Source organism: Symphalangus syndactylus, chromosome 3, assembly GCF_028878055.3.
Source record: "Symphalangus syndactylus isolate Jambi chromosome 3, NHGRI_mSymSyn1-v2.1_pri, whole genome shotgun sequence".
NCBI lineage: Eukaryota > Metazoa > Chordata > Mammalia > Primates > Hylobatidae > Symphalangus > Symphalangus syndactylus.
The window spans coordinates 127,892,281-127,899,189 of record NC_072425.2 but is presented as its reverse complement, the minus strand read 5'-3'; positions in this window follow the sequence as shown (position 1 = coordinate 127,899,189).

Here is a 6,909-nt window from a genome sequence, read left to right as displayed (position 1 = left end):
TAAACTGTATTCTTCCTATTCCACTTTTAATTAATTCATCTTTTTGCTGCGCTGACACGGTCACAGCTTATTTCGGATCCCTTGTTCCCAAAGATCAAATTGCTTTTCTAAAGTAGATTTGGTTTCTCAAACTTGGCATCCCTGAGCCTCTGGTGCTGATACAAAGAGCACATACATATTTCAACAATCCACGGATTGTTGTTAGTAAGAGGCACCCATTCCTGGCCTTTGAGAGGAAGGGCACAGCAAGTTTCTGCATAGGGGGAAGCGATGGAGCTATTATTACATTCAAGACATCACTGGTTTGTCCATTCAGAAATGGACAAGTTAGGCTCTGTGGTCCAGTCTAAAGAAGAGACTGTGAAAGTGGGTCCCCTGTTGACACTTTGACTGCTAGCCCTTCTCTCACATCCAGCCTGCAGCACAAGGTTGCCAGAACCCTGGTTTGCTAACCTTGACCTCTCCCATCACCATGGAAATGCAACATTGCCAAGGGAACTTCCTCTGTGATTATCATTCAGACTATAAAAGAATAGAATAGGAAAAAAGAAAAGAAAAATTCAATGCCCATTTCATCTCACCATTCAGCCTTTTTCTTTAGAACAAAGGACCTCCCGGCAATTTATTTGAAAGTTTGGTGTCCAGGGCGGGGTCTGGGGTGGGGAGGAGGAGGAGTCAGGCCAAGAACTGCAGCAGCTGCTTAACATGTTGTCAGACTTCCACTCTGTAGAGCATTACTGTTTGACTTGAGGCTTACCTGTGTCATATTAAAATATTTGGAATAATGATTGTATCCTTAATACTACTTGATATTCATTTGGTTTCTCACCTGCAGGTTGCTAAGCAAACAACCAAACTATCAATATTAGTATTTTTCCACCACCCCCTTTGAATTAGAAATTTGATCGCAATAAAAGAGGCTCAATTTCAATTTATGGTGGATTTGTTCCCACAGATTTGGAAGAAACCACAGATATCTAGTCTAAAGGTCTTTAACCTGAAGTCCATGAACTTTTTGGAACTCTGTGCAAAATATGCTATGTGTATTAAAGATAGTTCATAGCTTTTCTCAGATTCTCATAGGTTCTAACATCCAGAAACATTAAAAATAACATACCTGGTCTAATACCCTCCTTTAACAGATCAGCGAAATGAAACCCAACGAAATGATGTCCTTTTGCTTCCTTTCTTCATCCTGCTCCTTTATTCTTCTCCTTCTCTTACTCTTTTCTTTTCCTCTTCCTCCTCCCTCTTTCCTATTCCCAAAGTGATACAGCTATATATCTTGAATTTTGCATAGGGTTGGAGTGAATGTTAAACAAGATTGGAAGGGTTCCACATGGGGGCACAATAAAGACAAAAAGTGGGAATGCAGGTGAAAGTGCACCTGAACTCACAATGAAGATTATTAATGTGTAGGCCAGTTATTGCAGAAACACATTCTGGGGTTTTGGCCATTAATTAATGCAGGATCCCTGGTAACCCAGCAATCAGGACCTGGCATGTTTTCAATATGTGTTTCTTGGTCCACTAGTTGCCTTGGCAATTGAGTCTCCGTTCCTGTCTCCAGGGGTGGGGATCAGAAGCTGTTGAGGCCCAGTATTCCCAGTTACCAGGGAAAGAATGATACAGGAGGCTTCTGAAAGTCCTAGGAGTTCCTGTTTGACTTTGAGTCTGCTTCCAGAGAGTAGAAAAGGTGAACCCTATGTATCTTGATGAGGTAAACATATTGTGCTTTCATTTGTGATATCTTACCATCTAGCTGCTATTTATTCTGAACCTTGAAGTCCTCATCAACACTGATACAGCAAAGATATCCCTTATGAACTTTAGAATAAGACTTGTAAGTTTGGGTGCTGGCTTCAACACTACCGGCCTTGAGCAAGTCCCATAACCTGTTTAGCTCCTGGTTTCTGCATGTGCAAAATGACAACCACCAAAATACCTACTTTAGTGATGGTTGCAACAATTAAATAAACTGAGATACATAATGTGTCCCACATGGGGTCTAGCACCCAGTAAGACTCTCAGTATAATAAAGACTTCCTATTAACTTTTACCCAGCTCCGGCCTTTCTGTATCTACCACGTAAACTGACTCAGAGTATAGGAATGCTGGATGTATTTTCCTGTGGTTTGTTCTGCACTTAAGAATAAATAACAATAAACAAGCCACAGTTACTCTCTTTGCTTTCTCTTGAGCTCCTTAAGTGAAATGAATAAGATGGTCTGGAAAAACATTTCGTGTGTCCCTCCACCCACAGTTAAAAAGCAGTCAAAAAGACTTAAAAAGTTTAAGTCTTCTGTGAACCCTGTAAGGCAGTATCACTCAAAGTGTTCAGATTTGTCAATGCTTTTTCAAACTCCTGAGCTGGGGCAATCCACCCACCTCTGCCTCCCAAAGTGCTGGGATTAGAGGTGTGAGCCACCACGCCTAGTGTCAATGCTTTTTATGATAAAACCTTGCAAATTGTCTTAGGAATTAAATTTATATGTTTTACCCTTTTTACATGTTATGTATGAAAGAATGATTTTAAGTTAAAAATATACATATTTTAGGTCCGTGTTATAAAATCTTAAGCCAAGTGATGAGAACATAGACATTCATTATATTATTATCTATGCTTTTTTGTATTCCCAAAATATCCCATTATGAAAGGATAATATTGCACTAATATTTCATTTTTAATAGTCTAATAATTATTTTAATAGAGGAAAAATTTCAACAATTTTTTATTTATCAAGCGATATATACTATTTGATTTTTTTCTATTTCCTTTTTCCTTTATTTCTTCTTAAAAAAAACAGGATGCCTATTTGATTTATATTAACTTAATTCTAGATGTAAAAGAATGATTCATGGCCAAATAAATTTTAACATTTCTTTGTGTCATATTTTTACTTTGGGACTAAAACTATATTAAAGTAAATTGGAGTCTAACTACAAGTTCTAGAATCAACAATTGCTTCCATAACTTGCTTAAAATTTCTCTTTTGAACTTAAAAAATCAACTGGTATTGTTTTTCGATGTGTCTAATTTTCAGGTTTTGTTTCTAAATCACAAGATGAGAATGAAGGTTTTAGGATTTGATTTGCACAAATAACACACTGCGGTTGTTGACAGGCCTTATTCTCAATAGCTGGAAAGTCAAATTGTATATAATCATCATGTATTTTACACTTTAAATACTGTTAAAGTACAAGAAACACCCTGATGTGCAATATGAGAACTTTGAATGCTATCCATGGATCTAATGCAAGCATCTTGAGGCAAGTTTGCCGATTCATTGCTTTTGTGTTTTCCTTCCACTTTCTGTATTTCAACAACAGAGTTCCTTACAAATTAAACAGTGATGACTAAGAATAAAACAACACAAAATGGTAAATGGGTCAAAAATATTGTGGCAGCTATAGGGGTTTTGTGTACAGTAAAATGACTATGTGATTGAATCATGAAGACCCTTGTCAGATATCCACTAAGTCCTGAGGGCTCGGTGACATGAACACAGGGGACCCATAAGGACAACAATGCTTGATGTTATTAAGCCCCATGGGAAAGTTGCTGTGTAATGATAACTTGACTGACAAAACAACAAACTTATTAATTCCATTGCATGGTCACACTTGGATTGGAATACCTGGGACTGATAGCATTATTCCAGGCAGGAATCAAGTTCAACAGAACCCTGACTGCTGTGGTTTATAGATTGTGAAGTTGGTGAGAAAGTCAATAATTTTGGTCACAAAATCAGGGGGTTCCAGGAGTTAAGAAAAGTCAGCACTATTTTCCACTGTTTGGGCAGTTGTTATGTAACAGATAACTCACAGCAGTTGTTTCAAATCCTCTCTATTTTTCATAAATGCCAGACCATCCAGCCTTACTCTCAGCAGACAGCTGTATCCTCAACCAAGAACATCAAGACCAAAGAGCTCAAGGTCTCTCATCTCCAAACACTCTGAATCTCTACTCCCTCTCTGCCCTGCATTCCAGGCCCCCTCCTGGCCTACATAACTTCTGGAACAATGGCCTTAGTTTCCTGTCTTACCCCTCCAGTGATTCTCACTCTTTTCCATCTTTAAGTGTCTCGATCTCTTCTGGGTTTTGCCCTAAACCTATGACAGGCTGGTTCTCCTTTATTCCAAAAACTTCTCTCGACTTTGTTTCATTCTCAAAGTACTGGCCTGGCTCTTTCTTTCTCTTCATTGTCAAACATTGAGTCTCCATGTGTGTGTACCTTTCACATTCTTTCTGTCCATCCCTCCGTGACCATTGCACATTAGCCTCTGCCTTCAACACTATCCTGGAGTCACATGCAGCCTCCTGAGGGTCTCATCGAAAGGCCTCTTCCATATCAGCACAATTGGATGTTACAGACCCAGCCTCCTTTGCCATCTTCTCTTCCCTTGGCTTCCATGTTGCTGCCCAGTGGTCATTCCAGCCACTTTTCTCCTGCTTTCTCCCTTGCCTCTTTCACCAGTTCTTTATGTCCACACCCTATGAATTTAGATCTTCAGTCAAATTTTATCTTTGGCCCTCTTCTCTTTTCTCTTTCTCTCCGTCATTTCATTCACATCATTACTGTGGTAAAGTACAAGTTCTAGGCAGATGACTCCAGAATTGAGTTTTCCAACTCATGCGCCTCCATCATCTCAGGCTTAGCATATTTGTGCCTGCCTCTTCTGCCTTGTTCTTGCCCCCAGGTCTGAAACCTCAGCATCAGTTTTGACATTTTGTTGATCACTCACCACATCCTAGTCCATTTCTGTAGCTTACTGATAACCTCTGCAATATTCTTCCCATTTCTCCCTCCATTATTCAAACTGTTGCCCACTGCTGCCATCAGAGATCAAGACTTCATTATCTCTTATTTGGACTGAGCAAATTTATTCCTCACCTTATTCGCCCACAACCATGCCCCAATCTAACTTTCTATCATTATCTATATATTGTTCTCATAAAAATACCAACCTTAATTTTTTAACAATCCAGTTTTAGTCTTATTAAAGCCCTTCCTTGCTTTTTATCTTTACCCTTTCACCAATGTTGTTCTGCATGCCTGGAGTGCCCTTTCTTCTTCCTTTAAATCTTAAACACCCCATATTAAATGCGAATCCCTCCTTGAAGCTTTTCTTAATTTCCTCCCTTAAAATGCCAGCACTTCCTCCATTAACTCTCCCTGCACTTTATTTTTACCTTACTCATAGCACTTTTACTCTGCCTCATAGTGTAATCAAGGAGAGCATCTGCACAATATATGCAGAGAAATCCTGCTTTCTCTTTTTCTTTTTTTTTTTTTTTTTTTTTGACAGAGGTTTGCTCTTGTTGCCCAGGCTGGAGTGCAATGGCACGATCTCAGCTCACTGCAACCTCTGTCTCCCACGTTCAAGCAATTCTCCTGCCTCAGCCTCCCAAGTAGCTGGGATTATAGGCTCCCACCACCACACCCAGCTAATTTATATTTTTAGTAGAGATGGAGTTTCACCATGTTGTACAGGCTGGTCTTCAACTCCTGACTTCAAGTGATCTGCCCGCCTCGGCCTCCCAAAGTGCTGGGATTACAGGCGTGAGCCACCACGCCTGGTCAAAATTCTACTTGCTATCATTCTGTCCTTGGGATTCTTTGGCCTAGATACAACATGCCAGTATCCAGTAGACAACTTTGAGGCTGATGCTTTGCAACTGACATCTGCTGAGGATCCTCCACAGCTACCCCTCTCCTTCTGGTAACAGCACCTCTCTCTTACTTTAGGAATGATCTCTGCCCTACTTCATGTGTTTTTCTATGGTGGTGTCAAAGCGCCCCCAGCATCTCCTAGCCAAAAAGTGGGCACATTAGAATGTCTGTCCCTGGATAACTTGAATGTTATACAAAGTAACATAAGAAAAGTAAAAAAAATATAGCTCACTGGTATCTCCTGAAGAGAAGGAACTTAGTTCCTCCCACAAAGGTCCCAGGTGCTGCCTAAGTTCCTATTCTTTTCAAAATTCTTTCTTTGATTCTGAGCCAGCCAATTTTTAACCAATAAATTTCTTTCTTTGCTTAAATTAGCCAGCATTTTCTCTGTTGTTTACAACCCAAGAAGTCTGACTTATATACTATTGCATCCTCAAGTGTAATAAATTCTCATATAGCATGTGTCTAGATTTGGGGTCATAGTAGATATGCTTTTCTGTGCACTGGTCTATTCTAGAGACTTGCATTGAAAGAGGTTTTATTTATCTTTTATATCAAGTGGCATCTAGGTCAGGCTTGGAGTGGGACATACATTCCATAAGTGTTAGGAATTTAATGAACTTGAATGACTTTTCACGGAGCAGATCAGACAATAGATCTGGAGAGGCAAGAATTACAAATCAGAGTCACTGAAAGTCTGAAAGTGGGGTAGAGGCCTAGGGCTACAGCTATCAAATACTGGAATCAGCAGACCCACTCAGGTACCTGGCAGGGACCTGGCACTAGATCTACACCCACATGAACAGGACAGAAGCCAGGGGATCTGACTCAGCTACACTGCTGACAGAGACAGCTCTTTCTGTCCAAGTACATTTCTAAGGGTCATGGTTGTAACTTTTCACTGATTAGTCAGTAGTGAAGCTGAAGTATGGGCTGTCTTGCTTGGCAGGTGGGGCATACTGACTAGAGGTCAGGGATTGCTCTGAAGTCCAGCAGTTAACTACTGATTAGTTATTAAAAGTGTAATTCAGGTATCAAGATTAAGGGCTTTGGAAGGAGGTTGGTAAGAGGCAAAGGGGTGGAGAAACAAAAATTTAGAAGCAGCAAGGATAACAATGCTGAACTAACATGCTGGTTGACCAGAGAAGTTCACCAACTTCTGTCTCAGTCTGATTTAATCCTGTAAGTATGAAGGAGGCTGGACCTACAGATAGCCTCAGCTGTGAGCAAGAAA